General features: G+C 41.6%; 1 protein-coding gene and 1 long non-coding RNA gene across 2 annotated transcripts in view; one reads left to right on the top strand and one right to left on the bottom strand.

Annotated features, from left to right (window-relative positions):
- Window positions 1-355: 355 nt before the first annotated feature.
- The window catches only part of CAPG (capping actin protein, gelsolin like), a 93,749-nt gene continuing 66,213 nt past the window's right edge, over window positions 356-27,891 (top strand). Inside the window, exon 1 of the mRNA XM_077134781.1 lies at window positions 356-373. The gene's annotated coding sequence lies outside the window, so the exon portion shown is untranslated. The remainder of the gene's footprint in view (window positions 374-27,891) is intronic.
- On the bottom strand, window positions 24,642-26,826 carry LOC143661283 (uncharacterized). The gene is made up of 4 exons (XR_013164485.1): window positions 26,637-26,826; window positions 25,859-25,925; window positions 25,271-25,381; window positions 24,642-25,004 (listed from the first exon to the last, which is right to left on the bottom strand). It is a non-coding gene; the product is annotated as an uncharacterized LOC143661283 (long non-coding RNA).

The following is a 27,891-nucleotide window of genomic DNA, read 5'->3' as shown; positions in this document are numbered from 1 at the left end:
CCTGAATTTTAACTTAATCACTCCTGCCCTTTTCTTCGACGCTTACGCAAATGTATCTATTTCCCGCCACAATCCATTTTAATTGCGGGGTTTTTCTGCACTTTTATCAGTGAAATCACGACATCTACACTCTTCTGTGCCTGACCTTTGCCACTCAGAGTTATCCATCTCCACTGCCCCGCGTGGCTATCACATCACTCATTTCCACCCATGAATTGTGTCCCGTTGTATGAAAAGGTGACCCTGTATTTACCAATCCTCCTGAAAACGGACCTTGGCGTTGTTTCCAGCTTTTGCTGGTACAGACAGAGTGGGGCCCTCCTGTGCCTGCCTCCAGGTCCAGCGCCTGGCGAGGAAAGCTGCCAACGTGGAGGTAAGTTCCATTGTTCTGGAAGCCTCTGGGGTCATCTGGAACCACAGGCGAGAAGCAGAAATGACTCCGGGGGGGTCAGTGCTCCCTGCAGGGGCGAGGCGGGGACAGGAAATAGCAGAGGGGCCACGCAGTGTGGCATGCCAGCTGTCTGCATCCCAGACTCCTAGCTGAGGGGGGTCTGCTAGGGAAAGGGGGTACCAGGGAGGGAGGGAGGGAACTCCTGACCCCCAGAAAGCCTTGCTTTAGTGGCTGCCTACATCCTAAAAAAACAAAACCAAACCTGGAGAGAGATATGGTCCCGGACAGAAGAGAAAACAGGGATTTGAAGGAAAAAGGTCCATTGAAAACCGTGGTCTGTCCCAGGCCACTTGCCCCATGACTTTCTCAACTAATTTCCAACAAATAGCTGGTCTCTTTCAAAGATGGGCTACGGTCAGAGAGACGTCATGCACCAATCGTTAAGCTTGCAGGTAAAGAAGGTGGCGTCCTACCCGCTTCTGCCCCATACACTCTAACACAAGAGAATCAGAAAGGAGATTAGTGGTTGTCAGGGGCTGGGGGGAGGGGAAGTGGGGGGTGACTGCTAATGAATATGGGGTTTCTTTTGGGGTGATGAAAATATTCTGGAAGTAATAGCGAAGATTGTACATGTTGTGAATATGCTAAAAACCACTGAATGGTACACTTTAAAAGTCCAAATTTTTGCGGTATGTGTTTGGAGATGATTCCAAAAATAAGAATAGAGAAGTGACAGTAAAAGAAAAATGATGACCTGTAATTCCCAGAGGGTTCCTAGGTCAGATAAATCCTGAAACCCAGAGGGACCAACCTGCCCAAGATTATCAATTAATTACATCCCCCTATCCTTTAGTGTCGACACCCCCTCTCAATATGAAAAAGTCAGAACAGGCATTGGCCAGGGATCCCTATGGATTGGAAGAGGGATCAGTGGAGAAGGAGGAGGTATAACAGAGAGAATAGGATTTGGCAAACCAGTACGACTGCTCAATCACTATATTAATATTTCTTCTAGCCTCCAGAGTTTAGGAGCAGCTAGAAAGAAAAATCTGCAGTGAATAGAATAGTAGCCCATGACAAACTCTGGGATCTGCTGTGTAACTACTTGTTAAAATGAACTTAGAAAATTATTTCTTTATTCTTTCTTTGCCTTGTATATGTGTTATATTTTACAACAAAAAATGTTAAAAAAAAAAAAAAAAAGAAAGAAAGAAAGAAAAATGATGGCCCTCAGATCCATTTAAGTACAGAGCCAAGACCAAACAATGGGGTATTGTGATGAAATAATAGAATGCAAACATTATTAACCTTTCCTATATGAAAATGACACAATCAACACAATTAGAAGGAGGAAAGCAAGAGCAGAGGAAATGAGAGAAAACGAGGGGGTGTTGATCTTGGCTGGAAGTCAATAGTCAACTGTTTAAAGTTGAAACCGTGCATTTTCAAAAAGGACTCAAACTCTTAATGCTTATTCTTTTTCTTAATTTAAAGGGGTATTTTTAGGGAGCTATGTTTCTCTGTGTCAAGAACTATTTTTGGAAGTTCAAGAATTCCTTCAGTTTTTCCTCCTGTTAATGATAAAGCTTTTGTTTAAAAAAGAAATCATGTGATCCCAGTGTTTGTAATGCTATTGTGGATATTTCCATTCGCTGTAAAACTATTTCTCACCTGCACATGCTCACACAAACACACTTTCTTTCATTCTCAGGCCTATTTGGAACATTTGCATGAAGAAAGGTCTGCTATAATGGTCTCTAAATGTCAAGGGATTGTTTTTTTTTTTTTTTTTTTAGGGAAAAAATTATTTTTTTATACCAAGAATAATAGAAAACACTTGATTTAGACACACCTGGATCTATTATAAAATAAAATATAATATTAAAATATAAATTTCCATGGGCTTAATTTAAACTTCCACATATAACTTAGGTAAACAATTTAAGGGATTGTTTTTGAATAGTGGACTATGGAGTCAAATTTCTTTCTTTTTTTTTTTTTTTTTACTTTTTTCTTGAAAATTTTTGATATCTTCACATTTTTATACAGTGAAGTTTAATAATCAATCATAGTCCAGATTTAGAACATTCTAGATTATTAGATTTTCTGGAATATGGGGTTTTAATCTGTCACTATTCCAAGGTATCATAACTTCACAAGTACATGTGTGATGGACTTTGTTAATATATTCCTAGCCTTTTATTTTTTCTTTTTATTACTAAAAGCTCTCACTGTGTGCATAATTCAGCTGAAATTTCTGTACTGTGGAAAACTTAACCAAAGTTGTTGACTCCACAATAAAAAGAACATTCAGTTTCACACACCCACTCAAATGTCACCTTAAAACAAGTGCAGTGAAGGGTAATGGCTGAATGGAATTCTATCATATGAATCTACTTGGCAAATTCTCTCTTGTTAGATGGCACGTTCATTTCTAATTTTTTGCTAGCTTAGACTATTTGCTTACATTCTTAATTACTTCTTTGAGACAGTGTTTTAATTTCCTAGGCTGGTCAAACAAATGCCATGAAATGGCTCAAGTTAGTGAGAATTTATTTGCTTCTAGTTTGAGGCCAAGAAAATGTCCAAATGAAGGTGTTATCAATGTGATGCTTTCTTTCCAAAGACGTGGCATTCTGGACCTGGCTGCTGATCTTGGCTCCTCTGTCACAGGACAAATCACGTGGCCTGGTCACTCCCTTCCCTTCACCTTCTGTTGACGTCCAGCCTCTTTCTTCCTGTTACTTTTCTTCTCTCGTGTCGGAATTCATTCCGTTTATAAAGAACTCCAGGAATAGGATTAAAACATCTTCATTGTACTGGGCCACATACACCTTAAGTGACGTAGCCGCATCAAAAGGTCCTACTTGGGTTTACACCCACAGGAATGGATTAGATCTAAAAATGTGGGTTTTTTTCTGGGACACATGCAGCTTCAAAGCACCACAGAGAGAATTGCAGAAAACCTGCTGGACCAAAGGGAATGAACATTCCTTAGGTGTTGGATATATATTGCTAAGTTGCCTTCTTTATAAAAATGGTCTCACAAGTTACACATTCTCACAACTAAGTGTAAGAAAGTTTTGCCTCCCCATGCCCTTGCTATCACCAGGTTTTATGCTAGCCCAGATGGACTCTGAACTTTCTTTTCAGTTCCCTGGAGAAATACACTCACTGATGAAAGACTTAGGATATTAGACATGTCCTGAGAGACTGGCTGGGGGGAGCAGTGCTTAGGAACTTCTAAAGAAGCCTTAGTGTGCCTCAGCATCCCAGTGAATATGGACAGGTCTCGCCCTGATTCCCATGTTTTTGCTCTATCATTCCTCTTCCGTATTCCTAAGACTCTACTTCTTGAACTTGTCTCCCCTTAGCTCTTGGTTGTGTGCTATGAAAATTGTATTTTAATTGCTTGATATTCTGTACCAGCCCTTCCCACCCCCCACCCCCACCAAGAATGAATTCCGTGGAGCAGAAAGCACCTCTGCCTTGTCCATCACTGAATTCCCAATCCCGAGAACAGGGCCAGTCACGCGCAGTGCCCCGATTGAGGAATGAGGTGGAAGAAAAGGGGCCTGTGAAAGAGACTGAGAACCAAAAGCCATTGAGGAGTTGAGGAGGCACTTCAGAGACTTTGCCGTCTCTCCTTTCTCCTCATTCTCCATATCCAGCCTGTGAGGAAGCCAACTTTTGTCTCTGAAAACCATTCCCTCACTGCCATCCCCATGTGTTCCGCTGCTTAGTTCAGGTTCTAGAATAATTAGCTTGCCCCTGAGCTGACCCTTTGCTTCTCATTTCTCCCCTGCCTTAGTTCATTTTTTGTTGTTGAGGCAAACTTTACATAACATAAAATTAAACATTAACCGTTTTAAAGCGCACGGTGCAGTGCATCCAGTAGATTAGCTGTGTTGTGCAAGCATCACCTCTATCTAATTCCAGACATTTCATCACTCCAAAAGAAAACCCGGTACCCATGAACCAGTACCCCCCATTCCTCCCTCCTCCACCACCCCTCAGCCCCTCACAGCCTCTAACATCCTTTCCATCTCTATGGACTGACTTCCTCTGGTTATTTTTATATGAAAGCAATCATACAATATATGACCTTCTGTGAATGTTTCGGAAACTCATCCACTTTGAAGAACAAATCAGCACTACATTCCATCAGAAATTTTTTTTAATTGGAGCAGTTCTAGATTTATAGAAGAATTGTGCCGAAAGTAGAGTTCCCATATTTGTTCATCCATTCATCCATTGATGGACATTTGGGTTGCTTCTGCCTTTGACTACCGTGAAGAGTGCTACTATGGACATGGATGTACTCGTATTTGTTTGGGTACCGGCTTTCAGTCCTTTTGGGTACATCCCTAGGAGTGGAATTGCTAGATCATAAGGGAATTCTATGGTTAATTTTGTGAGGGACTGCCAAGTTGTTTTCTACAGCAGCTGGACTGTTTTACATTCCCACCAGCAATGCATGAGTTGTCAATCTCTCCATCACCTCACCACAGTTATTCTTGACTTTTCTTTTTTTAATTATAGCCATCCCAGTGGGTGTGAAATGGTATCTCCTTGTGGTTTTGATTTGCATTTCCCTAGTGACTGAAAACATTGAGCATCCTTTCATGTGTTAGTTAGCCATCTGTTTATCTTGTTTGAAGAAATAATTATTCAAATCCTTTTGCCCATTTTAAAAATTGGGTTGTTTGTCTTTTGATAGTTGAATTGTGTTCTGAATAGTGGACTTTTATCAATATATGATTTGCAAGTATTTCCCCCATTCTTTAGGTTGTTCCTCCCTCCTCCATTTTTGGATAATATCCTTTGATGCAAAAAGTCTTAAATTTTGATCAAGTTCAATTTCTTTATTTGTTTTTTTTTCCTTCTAAGAGTACTACAGTTTTAGCTCCTTATATTTAGATCTTGAGCCATACTGATTTAATTTTTTTGTATGGTATGAGGTAGAGGTCTGTACTAATTTCCTAGGCTGCTCAAGGAAATACCATGAAATGAATCAGCTTAAACAATGGGAATTTATTTGCTCACAGTTTGAGACTGGGAAAAAGTCCAAATCAAAGAGTCATTGAGGCTCTGCTTTCTTCCCAAAGACTGGCATTCTGGGGCTGGCTGCCGGAGATCCTTGGTCCTTAGCTTGTCACATGGGAAAGCACATGGCTATGTCTCCTGGTCTCTCCCTTCTCATCTGGTTTTGTTAATTTCAGCTTCTTTCCATGGCTGTTCCTAGTTTTCTAAGTGTTTTATTATTATTATTATTATTATTATTATTATTATTATTATTATAAAAGGATGTTGGATTTTATCAAATGTTTTCTCTCCATCAATTGAGATGTCCATGTAGTTTGTTCCCTTTATTCTATTAATGTAGTATATTACATTTATTGACTTCTTATTTTGAACCACCCTGGCATTCCTGGAATGATTCCCTCTTGATCATGATGTACAATCCTCTTAATATGCTGCTGGATTTGGTTTGCTAGTATTTGTTGATGATTTTTGCAACTATAGTCAAAAGGAATATTGATCTGTAGTTTCTTCTCTTGTGATATTTTTATCTGACTTTAATATAAGGGTAATGCTGGCCTCATGGAATGAGTTAGAAAGTGTTTCCTCCTGTTCTATTTTGTGGAAGAGTTTGAGACAGGTTGGTCTTAATTGTTCTTTAATTGCTTGGTAGAATTCACCTGTCCTGGGTTTTTAGTTTGGGGGAATTTTTGATTGCCTATTTAATCTCTTTACTTGTTATAGGTCTATTGAGGTTCTCTAGTTTTTCTTGAATCAGTTTTGGTAGTTTGTGTGTTAATAGAATTTGTTCATTATCAAATTTGGGGAGAATGATTGCTTATATTTTGTCATAGTCCTTTTCCTTTCTATAAGGTCTATAATAATGCCCTTATTATAGACCTTTCACTTCTGAGTTTGGTAATTTGAATCTTCACTTTTCTTCTTATTAGTCTAGCTTAAGGTTTGTCAATTTTATTGATCTTCTCAAAGAACTGACTTCTGGTTTTATTGATTCTCTATATTATTTTTCGATTCTTTGTTTTATCTCCACACCAGTCTTATTATTTCCCTTCCTTCTCTGTCTTTGTGCTTATCTTGCTCTTCTTATTCCAGTTCTGTGAGGTATAAAGTTAGCTTATTGATCTGAGGTCTTCTTTTTTTAACATAAGTATTTTGCAGCAATAAACTTTCCTCTGAGCACTGCTTTAACTGCATCTCATAAGTTTTGTATGCTGTTTTTTTTTTTTAATTTTCAAATAACGCAATTTTTTTTCTAATATCCCATGTGTTTTCTTCTTTGACTCACTGGTTGTTTCAGTATGTGTTAACTAATTTCCATGTTTGTGAATTTTCTGGTTTTTCTTCTGTTATTGATTTCTAGTTTCGTTCCAGGTGGTTAAAGACGATACTATGTATGATTTCAATCTTTGTATATTTATTGAGAGATTTTTAGTGACCTAATATGTGATCTATCCTGGAAAATATCCCAGGTACACTTAAGATGAACGTATATTCTACAATTTTTAGGTGAAATTTTCTTCTATAAATGTCTTTTAGGTTCAGTTTAGCTTCATACCATTGTTCAAGTCTTCTTTTCCTTGTTGATCTTCTGTCTAGTTGTTCTGCTCTTTATTGAAAATAAGCTTTTGAAGTCTCCAACTATAACTTTAAAACTATTTCTCCTTTCAGTTCTGTCAGTTTTTCCTTCATGTATTTTGAGGCTCTGTTGCAAGGTATGAATATATTTATAATTGTTTTATCTTCTTGATGGATTGGCCCTTTTATCAATATATAATGTCATTTGTCTCTTGTAGAAATTTTTTTATTAATTAAAAAAATTAACAAAACATTTAGAAATCATTCCATTCTACATATATAATCAGTAATTCTTAATATCATCACATAGTTGCATATTCATCATTTCTTAGTACATTTGCATCGATTTAGAAAAAGAAATAAAAAGACAATGGAAAAAGAAATAAAATGATAATAGAGAAAAAAAAAAACTATACGTACCATACCCCTTACCCCTCGCTTTCATTTACCACTATTTCAACTGAATTTATTTTAACATGTGTTCCCACTATTATTTATTTTTATTCCATATGTTCTACTCTTCTGTTGATATAGTACCTAAAAGGAGCATCAGACACAAGGTTTTCACATTCACAGAGTCTCATTGTGAAAGCTATATCATTGTTCAATCATCATCAAGAAACATGGCTACTGGAAAACAGCACTACATTTCCAGGCAATTCCCTCCAGCCTCTCCACTACATCTTGAACAACAAGGTGATATCTACATAATGCATAAGAATAACCTCCAGGATAACCTCTCAACTCTGTTTGGAATCTCTCAGCCATTGACACTTTGCCTCATTTTACTCTTCCCCCTTTTGATTGAGAAGTTTCTCTCAGTCTCTTGATGTTAATTCTCAGCTCACTCTAGGGTTTTTCTCCTTTCTTTGATGCTGAGTCTCAGCTCATTCCAGGATCTTTGTCCCACGTTGCCAGGAAGGTCCACACCCCTGGGAGTCATGTCCCACGCAGAGAGGGGGAGGGTGGTGAGACTGCTCATCATGTTGGCTAGAGAGAGAGGCCACATCTGAGCAACAAAGGAGGCTCTCTTGGGGGTGACTCTTAGGCCCAAATTTTAAGTAGACTTGACCTATCTTTTGTGCAGTTAAGTTTCATGTGAACCAACCCCAAGACTGGAGGCTCAGCCTATAGCTTTGGTTGTCCACACTGCTTGTGAGAATATCAAGAATTCAACTTGGGGAAGTTGAATTTCTCCCCACTCTCACCATTCCCCGAAGGGGGCTTGCAAATACTTTTCCAGTCACTGATCACATCATTCTGGGATTCATCGGGGGATCATTCTGGACAAACTGCTTGTGAGAATATCAGTAATTCAACTTGGGGAGGTTGAATTTTCCCCCGTTCTCACCATTCCCCAAAGGGGACTTTGCAAATACTTTTCCACTCACTGATCAAATCACTCTGGGATTCATCGGGGCATCACTCTGGGCAAACCTATAAAATCTAATGTCCTACCCAAGGTTCCATGTACTTATGGTGTTCAACCAACTGTCTACATAAGTTATATTAGGAGATGGACTAGTCAAAATATAAATTTTGTACCAAACAGACATTTTTTGATTTAGTCTCACACATAAGTTGAAATTTTAAAATATTAATTACCATCTATTTTCAGCACACTGCAGTAATGACATTCTTTTGTTTTTCCTCATGCAAAAGCATTTTAAAATTTGTACATTTAGTCGTTATCATTATACAGTCTAGGCATTCCTAGATTATATCATCTCAATCTTTATTGTCTATCTTTCTTTATGATTTCATTTATGCCCCCAGCCCTCATCCCTCTATCATTCTCACATTCAGCTTCATTCAGTGCTTTAACATAATTGTATTACAGTTAGGTAGTGTTGTGCTGTCCATTTCTGAGTCTTCATATTCAGTCCTGTTGCACAATCTTTATCCCTTCAGCTCCAGTTACCCAAATATCTTACCCTAATTCTATGTCCTGATGGTCTCTGTTACCAAAGAAATATTCCCAGTTTATTCACTAATGTCAGTTCATATCAGTGAGACCATACAGTATTTGTCCTTTTGTTTTTGGCTAATCACACTCAGCATAATGTCCTTAAGGTCCATCCATGTTGTTACATACTTCATAACTTTATTCTGTCTTATAGCTGCATAATATTCCATCATATGTATATGCCACAGTTTGTTTAGCCACCCGTCTGTTGATGGACATTTTGTCTGTTTCCATCTCTTGGTGATTGTAAATAATGCTGCTATAAACATTGGTGTGCAAATGTCCGTTTGTGTCCTTGCTCTCGTGTCCTTTGAGTAGAGACAGCATATAGATGGGTCTTGTTTTTTAATCCATTCTGCCAGTCTATGTCTTTTGATTGGGGAGTTTAATCCATTAACATTTAGTGTTAATACTGCACAGGTAGTACTTTCTTCTACCATTTTGCCTTTTGGATTTTATCTGTCATATCTAATTTTCCTTCTTTCTACCTTTATTCATGGTTTTCCTTTCTACGCTCTTCTCCGCATCTCTCTCTTCTGTCTTCGTATCTGTCTCTAGTGCTCCCTTTAGTATTTCTTGCAGAGCTGGTCTCTTGGTCACAAATTCTCAGTGATTTTTTGTCTGAAAATGTTTTAATTTCTCCCTAATTTTTGAAGGACAATTTTGCTGAATATAGAATTCTTGGTTGGCAGTTTTTCTCTTTTAATAATTTAAATATATCATCCCACTGTCTTCTTGCCTCCATGGTTTCTGCTGAAAAATCTATGCATAGTCTTATTGGGCCCCCCTTGTATGTGATGGATTGCTTTTCTCTTGCTGCTTTCAAGATTCTCTCTTTCTCTTTGACCTCTGACATTGTGATTAGTAAGTGTCTTGGAGTACGTCTATTTGGATCTATTCTCTTCGGGGGGGGTACGCTGCACTTCTTGGACCTGTAATTTTAAGTCTTTCATAAGAGTTGGGAAATTTTCAGTGATAATTTTCTCCATTTGTTTTTCTCTTCCTTTTCCCTTCTCTTCTCCTTCTGGGATACCCACAACATGTTATATTCGTGCACCTCATATTGTCTTTCAGTTCCCCAAGTCCCTGCTCATATTTTTCCATTTTTTCCCCTATATTTTCTTTGTCTTGCCGGATTTCAGATGTTCCATCCTCCGGTTCAGAAATCCTATGTTCTGTCTCTTGGAATCTACCATTGTAGGTTTCCATTGTTTTTTTCATCTCTTCTACCGTGCCTTTCATTCCCATAAGTTCTGTGATTTGTTTTTTCAGATTTTCAATTTCTTCTTTTTGTTCATTCCTTGCCTTCTTTATATCCCCCCTCAATTCAATGATTTGGTTTTTGATAAGGTTTTCCATGTCTGTTCGTATACTCTGAATTAAATGTTTCAGCTCCTGTATCGCATTTGAATTGTTGGTTTGTTCCTTTGACTGGGCCATATCTTCAATTTCCCTAGTGTGATTCATTATTTTTTGCTGGCGTATAGGCATTTAATTACCTTAATTAGTTTATTCTGGAGATTGCTTTCACTTCTTTTACCTAGGGTTTTCTTGCTGGATGAATTTGTTGTCTATCTGTTTTTTGACATGCAATTCAGCTTTATCTGGACCTCTAACTCAAGTTTTGTTTAACAGAGGAGAATTTTTCAGTTCTTGTTTCCTTGTTTCTTGCCCTGCTTGTATGGTGCCTTTCCCCCACACACACTTAAGAGGGTCTACTTAGGTATTATAGACTGCAGCCGGATTTTCTCAGACCAAACTGGCCTCCTATTAGGAAGAAAGTCACCTGCATCGGTTTTCCCCAAGGGTGAGACCCAGCAGGTTGAAAGAATTTCCTGTGAAGTCTCTGGACTCTGTTTTTCTTATCCTGCCCAGTATGTGGTGCTTGTCTACCTGCAGGTCCCACCAGCATAAGATGATGTGGTACCTTTAACTTTGGCTGGGGGCGTGGTGGAGACCGAGGAGAGGTTGTAGGCTGGTTTTAATGGTTTCAAATTACCAAGCCCTGGTGTCTGAATCCCTTGAGAGAGGGATTCCACCTGAGTTGGGCTTCACCCCTCTCCTGTGGAAGGCGCCGGGGCAAAAATGAGCGCCCTCTGCTTTGACCAGGTTCACCTGAGCTGGGGCCTATTTTTAGCGGTCAGAATTTGCTAATTAATTCCACAATTGGTGTTTGGTTGGGCTCAGCCCCTGCTGCTGGTAAAGTCTCTTTCCTTTCCCCTCTGGGAAGCAGCCTGTTGGGGAGGGGCGCCAGCTGCCACAGCTTGGGGAACTCACGGTTCTGGGGGGCTCACAACCGGTCCAGGTGGTCCAGATTGGGTTACGCTGTGTGGCCCCAGGAGCTGTTCTGTATTGTTTCTGGTTATTTAGTAGTTGTTCTGGAGGATAAACTAAAATGCGCACATTGTTAAGCCGCCATCTTGGCCTGAAGGAATGTTGTAAAAATTTCATACTATGTAAAAAGTTTAATACTAGTCTATTCTGTCTGATAGTTCATCTTTTTTTTTAAATCCCTGCAAATACAGAGCCTCCAAAAATTTTGTACAATTTGGATGATTACATGGTATGTGATTTTTCAATAATAGTTCATCTTTTCCTCTTATTTCATGGTTCTCTTTTGAGCATAAGGATCTGATTCCATGATATTCATGCCTATAAAACTTTGAAGCTTCCTGTTGTCTACAGAATTAAATCTGACTCCTTTTCATGGAGTTTTTTTATCACCTTATTTTTACCTTACCTTCTGCAGGACTTTGTCAACCCTATTTTAACGAAATACAAAACTTGTTTAAATTCTCCAAATATTCTATCTGTTTTAATGCTTTTCTTTGTCCATACTCTTTTCTCTACCTGGAATGCTTTTTCTCCTGTACTCTAAATTTCTGCTATGCTTTAGCCCCAACTCAATTGTTATCCTCTTTATGAATCTTTCCCTATGTCCCCTGACAGAACTCATACTACCTCATTCTGCCCCCACAATTCTTTTTCGTTTTTTATATTTTTATTGTAAACCTTAACAAACAAGCATACAAACATTCTATACATGGTGGGCAATCAATGGCTCACAATGTCATCACATAATGGTGTATTCATCACCATGATCATTTTTTTTGAGCATTTGCATCTCTCCAGCAAAAGAAATTAAAAAGAAAGAAATTATACATGCCATACCCCTCACCCCTCCCTCTCATCGACTACTAGAATTTCAATCTATTCAATTTATTTTTACCTTTATCTTCCTTTTATTTATTTGTTTTTATCCATATGTTTTACTCATCTGTCCATACCCTGGATAAAAGGAGCATCAGACACAAGGTTTTCACAATCACACAGTCACTTTGCGAATGTTATATCATTGTACAATCATCTTCAGGAAACATAGCTACTGGAACACAGCTCTACAGTTTCAGGCAGTTCCCTCTAGCCTCTCTAATACACCTTAAACTAGAAAGGTGATATCTATTTAATGCATAAGAATAACCTACAGGATAACCTCTTGACTCTGTTTGAAATCTCTCAGCCACTGACATTTTATTTTATCTTGTTTCTCTCTTCCGCTTTTTGGTCAAGAAGTTTTTATCAATCCCTTGATGTCAAGTCTCAGCTCATCCAAGGATTTCTGTCCCACGTTGCCAGGGAGGTTTATACCCCTGGGCATCAAGTCCCACGAAGAGAGGTGGAGGGCAATAAGTTTGCTTGCCATGTCAGCTTAGACAGAGACAGGCCACATCTGAGTAGCAAAAGAGGTTCTCTGGGGATGACTCTTGGGCCTAATTTTCAGTAGGCTTAGACTATCCTTTGCAGGGATAAATTTCACAGGGGCAAACCCCAAGATTGAGGGCTGAATCTGTTGATTTGGTTGTCCACACTGCTTGAGGGAATATCAGGAATTCTCCAAATGGGGAAGCTGAATATTTCCTCCTTTCTCCCTATTCCCCCAAGGGGACTTTGCAAATACTTCTTTATTCACTGCTCAAGTCACTCTGGGATTTATCAGCTATCCCCACAATTCTTTATTCCCATTTTTTCAAAGTGATTTTCAATTTTGTAATATTCAGCTGATCGGTAGCCCCTTCCTAAAAATTGTGACTTCCTTCAGGGCAAGGCTGCAATGTCTTCATCTTTGTATATCTCAGGCCCAGCAGCACTGCCACATAGCAAGTACCTGTAGCAAAACTTCCTGGTTGCCCAGCTCAGCATTGATTCATGACCCTATTTGGGGCAGCAATGCATCCAGTTAGAAAACTACATTTCCTGGATTCCCTTGTAGCTTAGTATGTCCATGAGATTCCGTTCAGACATTAAAATGTAAGTGGAACTGTTATGTAGCACTACCTGGAAGCACCCTTAAAATGAACTCTTTTTGCCTTTTATCCGGAATGTAGCATGAAAAACCCATATTGAACAATAAGGGATCTTGGGCCCCTGGTGACCAGAAAGGGGCCATACTCACCCTACTTCCAGACTTCATTTACGTCAAAAGAACTGTGCAGACTGGTTCAGTTTAGGGGCTGCCAAAGCAAATACCAGGCAGTGCATTGGCTTAACAAAGGGAATTTATTGGTTCATGGTTCTGAGGCTAACCCAAAACTAAGCAACAAGATGATGCTTTCTCCCAGGAGGCTGCGGTGTTCTGGGGCTGTCTGCCGGCATCCTTGGTCCTTGGCAATGCCCATGGCAGCCTCTCCTGGTCTCTCTGGGTTTCGCTGACTTCTAGCCTCTGGCTGCTCCCTGCGGCTTTCTCTCCGTGTACTTGAATTTCATTCTGCTTATAAAGGACTCCAGTGATAGAACTGAGACTCATTGTCATTCAGTTGAACCACACCTCAACTGAAGTAGCCTCATTTAAAGGTCCTATTTCCAGTGGGTTCACACCCACAGGAATGGATTAAGTTTAAGAACATGTCTTTCTGGGGTGCATACAGCTCCAAACCACCATGCTGGAATAGGTTGGGGTTTTTTTTTTTTCCTGTTATATGCCATCACACATAATTCTGACTTACTCAATATTCCAAAATGTTTGTTGACTGTGAAATAGCTACAAAAATCAGGTGATTTCTGTTCTGTCTCACCTACCAGCATACTTGGAACAACATTTAACACTTTTCTGTATCAATATGTCATCATAGACCCCCCTGAGACATTTGCTTTTCTGGGTTCTTTTAATTGTCTTCTTTTATATTTTACTAATTTTGTAAAGTTGAATTAGATTTGTCTAAGATGTAGCAGGGCTATAAATGATAAATAAATTTAAAATGTAGACAAAGCTGGAAGTCCGAGATTGGTGAGTAGTAGGAACACAGGCATACACTGGAAACTCTGAGCTCTGTTCTCACCCCCAGCCCATCCCTGCAGAGTGCCAAGGTAGGTTCCCTCATCTGAGGGTTTCTCAACATCTTTCATACTGTGACACAATAGGGCCAGGGCACACGGCCTCAAAGGAAATTCAGTTTTGGTAAATGGGTGTGACAGATACTGGTAGGAAAGACCTGTTCTAGGTTGCTAAGGCATGTGAAATGCAATATACCAAAAATGAGATGGCTTTTACTATGGGGATTTATTATCTTAGAAGCTTACAGTTCTGAGGCTGTGAAAAATGTCCAAATCAAGGCATCGATGGGACAGTACCTCCTCTGAAGAATAGCTCGAGGCAAGTTTGGGCTCATCTGTCAGACAGCAAGGTACAGGTAACAGTTGCTGGTCTTCCTCTCTCCCGTTTTGTTGCTTCCAGCTTCTGGCTTCAGTGGCTTCCTCTCTCAGCTTCTACATGTTTCTTTCTTTTAGCTTCTGTCTCTCAGCTTCTGTGGAGCTTTTCCCTAAACTTCTCTGGGGCTCTTTTCGTACTTATAAAGGACTCCAATAAGAAGATTAAGACCCACCTTGAAAGAGGTGGGTCATATCATAACTGAAATAACCTAATCAAAGGTCCCCCCTACAATAGGTCTACAGGAATGGATGAAACAAACATGATCTTTCCTGAGTGCATACAACTTCAAACCATCACAGCCCCGCAGGGGGTGGAGAGAGGAGGTAAAGAGAATGAACTGTTGAAAGGTGTATAGAATCAGAGAGCAGGGGCTTAGGAGGAGCCCAAGACTGGGGAGGGAAAGTGATCATATAGCCAATGTATTAGCTGTGATTCTTTCTGTTTTTAGCAAAAGCAGAGGACTCTAACGAGCCCAAGCAAAAGGGGGGAATTTATTAGAGAGAGCATGGTGTTGCTGTGGACACCTAAGGGCAAGCCTTCCTTTTATAGAGGGGGAGGCTTGATTTCCACAGATCACCCCTTGCCCTCCTCCCTGCCTCAATTTCCTGGTAGTCCCAATAGATTGTTTCCTTTCCCACACAGTTCTGGGTTGTGCTCAGAGTTTCTTGTTTTTCAATCTGGCTGGTTTTCTTTGTACTTACTGCTAATTTGACCCAAACTACCCCCTTTCCCCAGGGTGGCAAAATCTCCTCTCAGTGTGTTCAGATGCAATGCGTTCCATCCATTTCATCATCTTGAAGAACCGTCCCCCAGTGGCTGAGGTTGCTTTTCAGGCTGGCCATGTGGGGTGGCCTTGGAGTCAACTCTTGGCCTTCGTCTTAGGCACTTCTTGTCTGAGCGCCCAGGCTTGGCCGTGGGGCCCAGCAAGGCTCATGGAAGCCCCATGTGCATATGGCCAACAAGGAGTCACACTTAGGGTCACGTGGCTGGGCTCACTCTTTGGAACACTTCTGATGTCAGTGTCTGTAAGTCTTGTTTCTTGGGATGGTGAGATTTCTCAGGAAAGTTTCTTTCAGTCTCCTGTCTTGAGGGAAGAAGTCTGACTGTCAGCATTCTGGGGGCTAAATGGAGGGAGAGGGCTGGGGGTCTCCTCATTTGGTATGTGGAGTGATGCTACCTAAACCCCCTGTCTCCAGTGTGAGCTACTGAGGACTCCCTAGTCAGAAATCCTGTGTCACCCTTTCCAGAGAGGAAGCTTCTAGTCTGTCTTATTCTGAGGTGGAAGAGGGACGGTCATTCACGAAGAGGAGGTATCAGGGGTCTAACTGCTTCTTAAATAGGCATTTAATGAGTCCCCTGCTTTTCCCCACTTCCAGGGGTACCTTGTGCCTCCAATTCCGAGCCTTTGGGGGAGTTCCATGGTGTAAATGGATTGCTTCCTGGTTTTTCCCACAGACGATTCAGGACTGAGCTTCCTCAGCTCTCAGTTACCACGCCGCCACCTGCTATCCAGCCACCAAATTTTTGTTGCAATGTCTCCTCCCAGTTTCTCTGTGTTCTTGTTCATCTATGCCTTTTTACAGATTTCTCCACTGTCATTTAAGTGGATTTGGGGAGAGGGTAGAAATCAATATTCATAGATTTTATTATTATTGTTATTTGCTATTGTTGTTGTTGTTTTAAATTTTATGTAGAGAAATGCATTTGACTCTTTTGAACCTGAGTCTGAAAACCTTAGAGAAGTGACTGTTTAATTCGATTTCAGTCAAGTGTCCACCACAGACCAATTATTTTTTTTAGCATTTTTATTGATAAATCTTCACATACACACAGTTCATACATGGTATACAATCAATGGCTCACAATAGCATCACATAGTTGTATATTCATCACCATGATCATTTTGTAGAACATTTGCATCACTCCAGAAAAAGAAATAAAAAGAAAAAAGAAAAAACTCTTTCAGCCCATACCTCTTACCCCTCCCTCTCATTGACCACTAGTATTTCCATTTACCCAATTTATTTTACCCTTTGTCCCCTTTCTATTATTTTTTATTTTTATCCATAGTTTTTTTTTACTCATTTATACATACCCTGGATAAAAAGAGCAACAGACACAAGGTTTTCACAATCACACAGTCACACTGCAAAAGCTATATCTCTATACAATTGTCTTCAAGAACCAAGGCCACTGGAACACAACTCAAGAGTTTCAGATACTTCCTTCCACCCACTCCAGTACACCACAAGCTAAAAAGAGATATCTATTTAATGCATAAGGATAGCCACCAGGTTAACCTCTCAATTGTTTGAAATCTCTCAGCCACTGAAATTTTATTTTGCCTCATTTCTCTCTTCCCCCTATTAGTCAAGAAGGTTTTCTCAATCCCTTGATGCCAGGTCCCTGCTCATCCTGAGATTTCTGTCCCACGTTGCCAGGGAGAGTTACACCCCTGGGACTCATGTCCCATGTAGGGGGGCAGGACAGTGAGTTCACCTGCTGAGTTGGCTTAGAGAGAGAGGCCACATCTGAGCAACAAAAGAGGTTCTCTGGGGGTGACTTTTAGGCCTAATTTTTTTTTTTCAATTTTAGAACATTTTTATTACTCCAAAAAATAAAATAAAAAATAAAAAGAACATCCAAAACACTTCATACTCCTTACCCCCCCACTATTTATTTATTTTTGTCTTTATTTTATTATTCATCTGCCCATACACTGGATAAAAGGAGTGTCAGTCACAGGTTTTCACAATCACATGGTCACATGATAAAAGCTATATAGTTTATGCAATCATCATCAAGAAACGAGTCTACTGGATTATAGTTCAACAGCTTCAGGTATTTCCTTCTAGCTACCCTACACTAGAAACTAAAAAGGAATATCTATATAATGCATAAGAATAACCTCCAGAATGACCTCTTGACTCTATTTGAAATCTCTTAGCAGTTGATTCTTTTATTTTTGTGCATGGGCAGGCACCGGGAATCAAACCCGGGTCTCCAGCACGGCAGACGAGAGCGCTGTTTAGGCCTAATTTTAAGTAGGCTTAGCCTATCCCTTGCAGGAATAAGTTTCAAAGGGCGAATCCCAAGATTGAAGGCTTGGCCTGTTGATTTAGTTGTCCCCGCTGCTTGTAAGAATATCAGGAATTCTTCAAAATGGGGAAGTTGAACATTTCCTCCTTTCTTTCCAGTCCCCCAAGGGGACTTTGCAAATACTTCTTTATTCACTGCCCAAGACACTCTGGGATATGTAGGGGCATCACACTAACCTAGACAAATCAACAAGATCTCATCCTTATTCAAGATTCCATGCACTTATGATATTCAACTAAACTGATTGTACAAATTAAATTTGGAAATGCACTACCCAAAATATAAATTTTGCACCAAATAAACATCTCTCCCTTTGGTCTCACACAGAAGTTGAAGTTTTAAAATATGGACGATATTTACCTTTGTCCTATCCAGATCAGCTTCATTCATAACTCTAGTCGAAGTCTGATCACTTTTTCATCTTTTTAAACAGTTCCTGTATGGGGTCCTGCTGACTTTCATAGCTTCAGAGCTTTAACTCTGAGTCTCAGGTGTCACATAAATACCTGAAGTTTCTGGAAAAGACCAGGTTATAAACAAACAGCTCATTATCTCAGAATTTAGAAATAATTGTTACTGAATATGTGTGAACTTACTGTAAGCTGTAAGAACTTACAATCTAGTAAATTTACAAAAGATCCCAAACTCATAACCCGTGTACTCAACTCAGTTTACCAAGTTTGTATATTGATCATCATGCCCTATGATTGAGGCATGATAATATTTGTCTTTTTGTTCCTGACATTTCATTCAACATATACTCCTTAAGGTTTATACACCTTGTTGCATGCTTCACAACTTCATTCTTTCTTGCAGCAGCTCGGTAGTCCATTGTGTGTATATACCATAATTCCCCCTTCCATTCCTCAGTCGTTGTACCCTTAGGCCACCTCCATCCATTGTGGATGGGGAACCCTGCTACCAGAGACACCAGTGTGCACATATCCATTTGTCTCCCCACACTCAGTTCCTCCAGGCATATACTGAGCAATGGGGTTGCCGGATCATATGGCAACCCCACCCCTCACCTCCTGTGGAACCAGCACACTGCCCTCCAAGGGGCTGCACCTCTCAGTTTCCCTACTGACAGTGAGTAGGTACGTTTCTTTCTCTTGCTTCTCTTTGTTCATTTTTAAGTAGTTTTATTCCCACATCATACAATCCAACCTAAGTGTATAGACACTGTACGGCCCACAAAGCCTAAAATAGTTACTATCTGGCCCTTTACTAAAAAAGTATATAGCTTCTGTCTTAAACAATAAAAATATCTATTATTTACCCAGTAATTCTAGAGATAGGCAGTTCCAAGGTTTAGTTTAGCAGTTCCACAAAGTCAAGGTGCTAAACTGACATTCCTGCAATTTTCATGGTCTTTTCCTCATAGTCGCAAGATGGCTGCTTCAGCTCCAAGCATCACATCCTCATGTGATCACATATAAAGGGAGAAAACAGGGTGTTCTAGTTTACAAACTGCCAGAATGTGATAAACCAGAAACAGAACAACTTTTAAAAAGGGAAATTTTTAAAATTTAATTTAATTTTTAAAAATATTTTTATTGATAAACAACATGCATCACATTCTTAACATACAAACATTCCATACATGGTGTACAATCAGTGGTTCACAATATCATCACATAGTAGTACGTTCATCACCATGATAAATTTTAGAACATTTGCAACACTTCAGAAAAAGAAATAAAAAGAAAAAACCCATACATACCATACCCCATACCCCTCCCTCTCATTGACCACTAGTATTTCCATCTACTCAATATATTTTAACCTTTGTTCCCCCTATTTTTTTCCCTATACCCCTTACCACTTCCTTTCATTGATCACTAGTATTTCAATCTAATCAATTTGTTTTAACATTTGTTCCCCCTATTATTTATTTTTAATCCATATTTTTTACTCATCTGACCATACTGTAGGAAAAAGGAGCATCAGACACAACATTTGCACAATCACAGTCACATTGAGAAAGCTCTATCATTATGCATTCATCTTCAAGAAACACGGCTACTGGAACACAGCTCTACATTTTCAGGCAGTTCCTTCCAGCCTCTCCATTACATCTTGACTAACAAGGTGATATCTTTTTAATGCGTAAGAATAAACTCCAGGATAACCTCTCGACTCTATTTGGACTCTCTCAGCCATTGACACCTTACTTTGTCTCATTTCTCTCTTCCCCCTTTTGGTTGAGAAGGTTTTCTCAATCCCTTGATGCTGAGTCCCAGATCATTCTAGGATTTCTGTTCAGCTTGCCAGGAAGGTCCACACCCCTGGGAGTCATGTCCCACATAGAGACAGGGAGGGCAGTAAGTTGGTTCGTTGTGCTGGCTGAGAGAGAGGCCACATCTGAGCAACAAAAGAGGTTCTCATGGGGGTGACTCTTAGGCCTAATTTTAAATAGGCTTAGCCTATCCTTTGCAGGGTTAAGTTTCATATGAACAAACCCCAAGACTGACGGCTCAGCCTACTGCTTTGATTGTTCCCACTGCTTGTGAGAATATAAGGAATTGTCCACTTGGGGAAGTTGAATTTTCCCCCTTTCTAAACATTTCCCCAAGGGGACTTTGCAAATACTTTTTTATTCACTGTTCAAATCACTCTGGGATTTAGCTAGGCATTGCTCTGGACAAACCTACAAAATCTCATGCCTTACTCAAGGTTCCATGTACTTATTATGATGTTCAATTAAACTGTCCACATAAATTATATTAGGAAATGCACTAGTCAAAATATAAATTTTGTACCAAATAAGCATTTTTTTGCTTTAGTTTCACACATAAGTTAATGTTTTAAAATATTAATTACCATCTATTTTCAACACCCTGCAGTAATGACATTCCTTTGTTCTTCCTCATGCAAAAACATTTTTAAATTTGTACATTTAGTCACTATCATTATACACTCTATGCATTTCTAGATTATACTGTCTCAGTCTTTGTCATCTATCTTTCCTTCTGATTTCATTTGTGCCCCCAGCCCTCCTCCCTCTATCATTCTTACATTCAGCTTCATTCAGTGTACTTACATTATTGTATCACAGTTAGGTAGTATTGTGTTATCCATTTCTGAATTTTCACAATCAGACTATTGCACAATCTGTATCCCTTCAGCTCCGATTACCCAATATCTGCCCTATTTCTATTTCCCAATGGTCTCTGTTCTTAACTAAAATTCTCCAAGTTCATTCACTAATGTTAGTTCATATCACTGAGACCATACAGTATTTGTCCTTTTGTTTCTGGCTAATCTCACTTAAGGATGGTCCTTAAGGTCCATCCATGTTGTTACATGCTTCATGACTTTATTCTGTCCTACAGCTGTGTAATATTCCATCGTATGTATATACCACAGCTTGTTTAGCTACTCGCCTGTTAATGGACAGTTGGGCTGTTTCCATCTCTGGGCAATTGTAAATAATGCTGCTATAAACATTGGTGTGCAAATGTTCATTTGTGTCCTTGCCCTCATGTCCTCTGAGTAGATACTTAGCAATGGTATTACCGGGTCATATGGCAATTCTATACTTAGCTTCCTGAGGAACTGCCAAACTGCCTTCCACAGTGTTTGTACCATTTGACATTCCCACTAACAGTGGATAAGTGTGCCTCTTTCTCCACATCCTCTCCAGCACTTGTAAAAAGGAGAATTTATTAACTTGCAAGTTTACAGTTCTAATGCTGTGAAGACGTCCAAATTAAGGTAAGGCTATGAAAATGTCCAAATTAAGGCACCAACAAGAGGTTACTTTCACTCAAGAAAGACTGATAAAGTTCAGGCTTTTTCTCTCAGCTGGAAGGGCACGTGGCAAAGTCTGCTAGCTTTCTCCGCCAGCTTCTGGTTTCATGAAGCTCCCCTGGGGGCATTTTCCTTCTTCATCTCCAAAGGTCTCTGGCTGTGTGGGCTCTGAAGCTTTTTCCAAAATGGTTCCCTCTTAAAGGGCTCCAGTAAACAACCCCACCTTGAATGGGTAGAGACATTATGGAAACTATCTAATCAAAAGTTACTACCCACAATTGGGTGAGTCACATTTCCATGTTTTTCTGAGGACATCTCTATGTTCTCAAAAAAATAAATAAATGAAAAAGATACTACCTATCAATATTGAAGGAAAATGAAAGAACTTGGTTTTTCTGAGGTCCACCACAGATTCAAACTGGCACAAAGGGTACCAAGGGAGGCAGGAGAGGACTCTCCTTAGCATGCTTCTTTAAATTTATCAGAAAAGGAAATGTCTTTCTTAAATTCCCCTGAGGAGACTTCCTCTAAATTTTCTTGGCCAGTACAAGGTCACTAGGTCACATGACCACCTCCAGTTGCAAAGAGGGTGGGAAATGGCCACATACCCAAGCAGTGGCTATGGCTGGGTGGACCTGGGGCAGCGGTGTGCTGGGGCCTGACCTGTGGCCTTGTGAGAGCCACTATCTGTGCATATCTCCTTCCTACTCTGCACTCTGGGATATCGCATTCGCAGCTTGAAATTGCTATGGTGGGGAGATTCAAACCATAGAAATCAGCACACACTACAAATCAGAGCTTTTTCTGGATGGGGGGGGAGCAGTTTTATCAGTTACCACTGATGACGGGTGACTTTTATTTTACTTATATTTTTCCAGGTTTTCTATAATGAACTTAAGTTAATTTGATAATCAGAAAATATGTTACTATTAAAACAAAAAAGGACAATTTAAGCTTAAGGTGGGAGGTAGCACAAAGAAAAAATATTTTAAGTCTAGGCACATCTGGACCCCATATGAGACTGACTTCTGAGAGAGCCAAGATGGGCAACTGGTCACTCAGACTGGACACTAAATCACTAAACTAGACTTCGGGTCTCCTAAGGTTAGAAACAGAGCACAGACTCCTGGGGTCTCTTCTGATTTGGGGAGGTCCTTTTTGAAACAATAAAGAATACCTGGTCAGGATGCCAAAAGTGTGATCTATTTTAAAGGTTCACTTATGACCAACTAATGCTGTAACACAAAAAAATAACTAATTATACCCATTCCAGAATTTTTAATGCCATATGAACCCATCATGTCTTGCCAGCAGCAAAGCCAGTCAGTAAGACATAAGCTTAAGTCTGATGATGGATGTCCCTTTGTCACTCCTCTCAGGGCTTCTCTGGAGTTGTATCCTGGGTGGATGGCACATCAAGAGCCTAAAAGTGAGACTCAGGCCCAACTGCCCTCTCCTGGGAATTTATTCTAGCTTCATGGGTGGACAGAGATGTCCCCAAGTACCCCACCTTCAGTCTTCTCTTAGAGACTCATCTCCCTTTCTAACCCAACAACAGCATCTGTAGGGATGTCTCTAAAACCTCTCTCTCAGGAACTCCAGTGTCACACTTTTCCTTGCCCAGGAGTGAGCTGATCCCAAAGATCAGTGCTGCAAATTGACATTCTCATCCTTTCCCTCACAGTCTCGAAGCCTGGGAACCATTTTCAGCTCCTCCCTGTCCCTCAGCCCCACGTCACAGCCACTGCTGTTGGTGATGGCTTTCCCACTCATCCCGCTGCATCCGGCTGTGAGATGGCAGTGGAGGAACAACCTGCCTCACACACTGGGTGAGATGGACTCTGTGCCAGTTTGAAACTGTTGTGTACCTCAGAAAAGCCATGTTCTTTAATCCTGATTCAATATTGTGAGGTAGGACCTTTTGATTGGGAGGAGACATAATCCACTCAACGTGGGTCTTTTGATTAGATGGACACTGTGACTCTGCCCATTCAAGGTGTGTCTTGATTAGTTTATTGGAGTCCTTCAAAAGGGGAAACATTTTGGAGAAAACGCAGTTGCTTCAGAGCCAACAGAGACACAGACACACAGACATTTGAAGATCTTGGAGTACCAACAGAGAGAGCAGATGCCTAGACACATATGTTTGGAGATACAGAACCCAGCAGATGTAGACATGAGCCTTTCCATGAGATGCTAAGCAAGTCAGAACCCAGAGGAGCTAAGTGAAGGCCCACAGATGCTTAGAGAGGAAGCCACTGGCATCAGGAGGTGGAAGCAATGGAACTGGGAACAGACACTAGGCAGCCACATGCCTTCCCATGTGACAGACATTGGCCTTTCTTGAGTCAAGGTATCTTTCTCTGGATGCCTTGGTTCGGACATTTTTATGTCCTTAGAACCATAAACTTGTAACTTAATACGTTCCCTTTTTAAAAGCTGTCCCATTTCTGGCATATTGCATTCTGGTAGCATTAGCAAACCATAAACAGGCCCCCTTGCTGCAAGCACCAGAGCTGGTCTATGAAGCGGGACCACCTGGAGCAGTGGGAGAAGATAGGGAGATGGGGTCCAGGCCAGTGCCAGAGTCCCAGAGTAAGATGCTGTCAAACAAGTGGGGCAAGCATAAAAATTGAAGTCCCCAGCCAACAGCCCACACAGGGTCAGAGTTGGTGCGAGCAAATGAGGAAGCCAGCATGTGGCCGCTCTGACTAGTTTGCTTGCTAGGGGTAAGGGTTCTCCTTGGAAGGGCCTGGCTTCTGGGAGCAGTGCATCCCCAGTACAGTCCCTCCTTTCTGTCCTCTGCTGCGACCCCAGCTCAGGGTGACCCCATTATTTGCCAGAAACTTAGAAATCGTCTGTCTTGGATTCCTAGGCTGCCACAACAAATCACCACAGACTTGGTGGCTTAAAAGAGCAGACATTTATGCCCTTGCAAGTCTGGGGGCCAGATGTCCAGAATCGAGGTGTTGGCAAGGCCAGACTTCCTCTGACACCTATAGGAGAGAATTCCTCTTTGCCTTTAAGGTTCTGGTGGTTTAACAGCCATCCTTGCTCCTTGGCTTTTTAGTAGTAGTAGTAGTATTTATCTTTCTGGCTCCTTGGCTTTTCTTTTTCTTTTTCTTTTTTTTTGGCTTTTATAAAGGGAATTTATTAATTTACAGTTTTAAGGTCATAAAAATGTCCAAACTAAGGCATCCAGAGAAAGAACCTCGACTCAATAAAGGGCCAACAGTGTTCGGAGTTTCTCTGTCATCTGGAAAGGCTCCTTGGCTTTTCATTGCAGCGGTTCAGTCTTCACACGGCCTTCTCCCCTACATCCCATCTCTTCTCATTTTGTAAGGATCCTGTCCTGTTGGATTGGGGGCCCCCCACCCCCAGCAGGCCCTGGAAGAGGAGACACGCACACTGCACACCTCTGTGCCGACCAGGCCTTCCGAGCGTCTCAGCACATCCGTCCTGACAGCGACCTGCAAGTCAGATGAGGGCAAATGGCACTGCTTCAGCCCCTTCAGTTTTGGTTTGATTTTCAAAAGCAGTGACCCATTCCATCCTGTGGTGGCCAATGAAGTGGCCAGAGCTCCCTTGGATGGACAAGACTCCCTTTGTCAGGTCCAAACTCCATAGCCCCAGCTTCGTCTACAGTTCTCCAAGCTTCCCCCCCACCTTTACTTACCCTCTTCTTCCCCAGCGTTCCCCACCCATTCCTCAGACACCCCTGTCCTTTTTTGCTTACCTGCCCCCTACCTGAGGAGCCCTCCTCGCTGTTTCTTCTATCCAGCACCTCCCGTCTTTCTAGGCCCCTTTTCTCATGTGGGTTCAGAACCAAGAATCCGTGACTAGTAGCCTGGATTAAAATGATGCAGACACGTCACAGAAACTACCAGAATAAAATAACAACATGTTACCAAGGTAACTTTTATCTTTCAACTTTTTAAATATTTTCTTATTTCTAGGCTAACCCTGTATTGCATTAGAATTTTACAAAGGATGTAACTTTATCATGTTTTCTAAAGAGCAGTTTGCAGCTGAAGGAGGGAGAAGGCGGCCATTGGGGAAATGCAGGTGGCAGTGGATGGGACTCTGCCCAGCAGCTGACCTTGGAAGGGAGTGGGGGGTTAGGGGGGTAGAAAGAGAGAGCTCATGGGACTGCTTGATCCAGACCTCAGATTGCATCCAAGCTTTGCCACTCGCCGTGTAACCTAGGGCAAGTGAGTTATCCCCTGAGTTTCCACTAGCTGTATGGCTTTGGGGAACTAATCTAACCTAAATCCCATTCATTCATTCAACAACTTTAATAGCTATCAAACTATATGCCACGTACCTTCTAGCTCCTGGAGTCTAGCAGGAAATAATTCAGAAAATTCTCCATCCTCATGGAATTGTATATTCTAGAAAGGAAACACAGAAAATAAACAAAAAAATGCAATGTTATATTCACATGTAAATATGGATACCTAATATATCAGGTAGTGATAAGGGCTATGAAAAAAATGCAAACAAGAGGGCTGGAGAGTGTGGCCTGTGGAAGGGTTGGCTATCTTGAATAGTGTGGTCAGGGCAGGCTTTGCAGAGGAGGAGGCTTTTGCATGGGGAGAGAAGGACACGAAAGCACTTGGGGTGGGGAGAATTGCTGAGATGTTGGGAGTGGAGTGAGTACAAGATGGAAGAATGGAGCTGCTCTTGGCTAGGGAGGGGCAGGCTGGGGGAAAAACCAAGGTTTGCTTTGGGATAGTAGTTGGTTCTGTCTATTTGGCATCCAGGTCAAGGTATTAAGTGGGCAGTTGTATTTTCAAGCCTGGAGTTCAAGAGTGAGGTCAGGGCTGGACATAAAAATGTTGGCATCATTAGCACAGAGAGAGGAGCCTTAAAAATCATGAGGCGGGGTGAGCCATGGAGGGTGGAGGGAGGATGGAGTAGAGAGGAAGGAGTCTTGGGGCTCCTCTAATGAAGGGGAGCCATCAACCCATAGGGAGAAGGAGAAGCCAGTGAGGGAGAAGGTGAGAGAAAGAATGGAGTCCCAGAGGCTGAGCGTCTGGGTTTTTGTTATAATGATGACTCCGCTAAGCTCCCAGTGTTGGGGGAAGAGGAAGGAATGATACCCATTTCGGGCTTGTCCTATCACAGGTGTTTGAGAAACGAGAGCCTTTGTTGTAGCTGTCGCTAGAATTACTGACAGGCAGAACCCAGGCTACCGGTGGGAGATTCTGTTGACACTGGAGGAATGGCGTTGCCATAGCTACATTAAGGCAAGTTTTCCATGGCCAATGGTTGAACAAACCAATCCTGTCCAATCTACTGCAGGAAGCCACCCCCTCCCATGAGGCTCCCCCTGACCTCAGGCAGCCTCCTGTGGTGGATCCAGAAGGGACAAAGCAAGGTGGGGAGCCGAGCCTGGCAGGGGGCCACGGTGGAATCCCAAACCAACAGGTGGGGGGGGGGGTGTCAGGTGAGCTCGAGGACCACCAGGACCATGGAATGAAGGTGCAGGAAGGGGAGCCAGCTGCGTGCTGGTGTTCAGGTAGGAGCAGAACCCCTAGTGGAGCCTCCAGTTTCCTTGTATCTGCCCCACGACCGCCACCCATTAGACTCCCCATTCCCTCACCCTCCTCTGTGTTCTGGAACCCCTCTTTGATTCCAGCCCTGCAGCTTCCACCTGTTCTCCCTTCCACAACAGGGCGTTTGGTTCCTCTGAAGTTGTACCACTTCTGGCCCATGGGCCAGCCCCTCACTGCCCACAGCCCCTCATTTCACCCATGTCCTCACCCCCAGCCTCGAACCGAAGTTGAATTCAAAAAGCAGGCATGGCAACTACTTTCTGTTCTCGGAAATAAAAAGCCCCTCCCTAATGCCTGCTCAGTCCCCCAAAAGGCAGCACCCAGACCCTCTGAAGCCACAGTCCCTTCCTATCTCCCTCTTTTCTGAGAACCTCATCACTCCGGGCACCCTGTGACCTTCAGAGAGAGACCTGCTTTACCGTTCCACATAGCTTTTATGTAAAGTTAGCTTCACATAAAATGGGCTCGCCCCAGAAAAACCCCAAGGGCTATCGAGGTGGGGGAGGTGAGGAACTGGGAGGAGGAAGGGATGGCCGAGGAAGGGCCCCACCCTTCCGCCAGAGAACTGCGTCCTTTGCAGCTCACGGACAGCCCATCTCTTTTCGTCATCCAGCTGTAATTTGCAACACTGTCCGGTTCACCGGCAAGGAACAGAACATTTCGCTGCAAGATGATTCCACCCCTGGGCAGCCAACCCACGGTCTTGGCCCTCTGAGAAGGCCATCAGCTGGCGAGCACACAGACAGATGCTCATGAGGCCGGGGGCCTTTGGTCAGTGCTTGTGCCCAGGGGCATGCAC

This window comes from Tamandua tetradactyla, chromosome 17, assembly GCF_023851605.1.
Source record: "Tamandua tetradactyla isolate mTamTet1 chromosome 17, mTamTet1.pri, whole genome shotgun sequence".
Classification (NCBI taxonomy): Eukaryota; Metazoa; Chordata; class Mammalia; order Pilosa; family Myrmecophagidae; genus Tamandua; species Tamandua tetradactyla.
The sequence above is the reverse complement of the archived record's forward strand: the minus strand, read 5'-3'. Positions and strand labels throughout refer to the sequence as shown.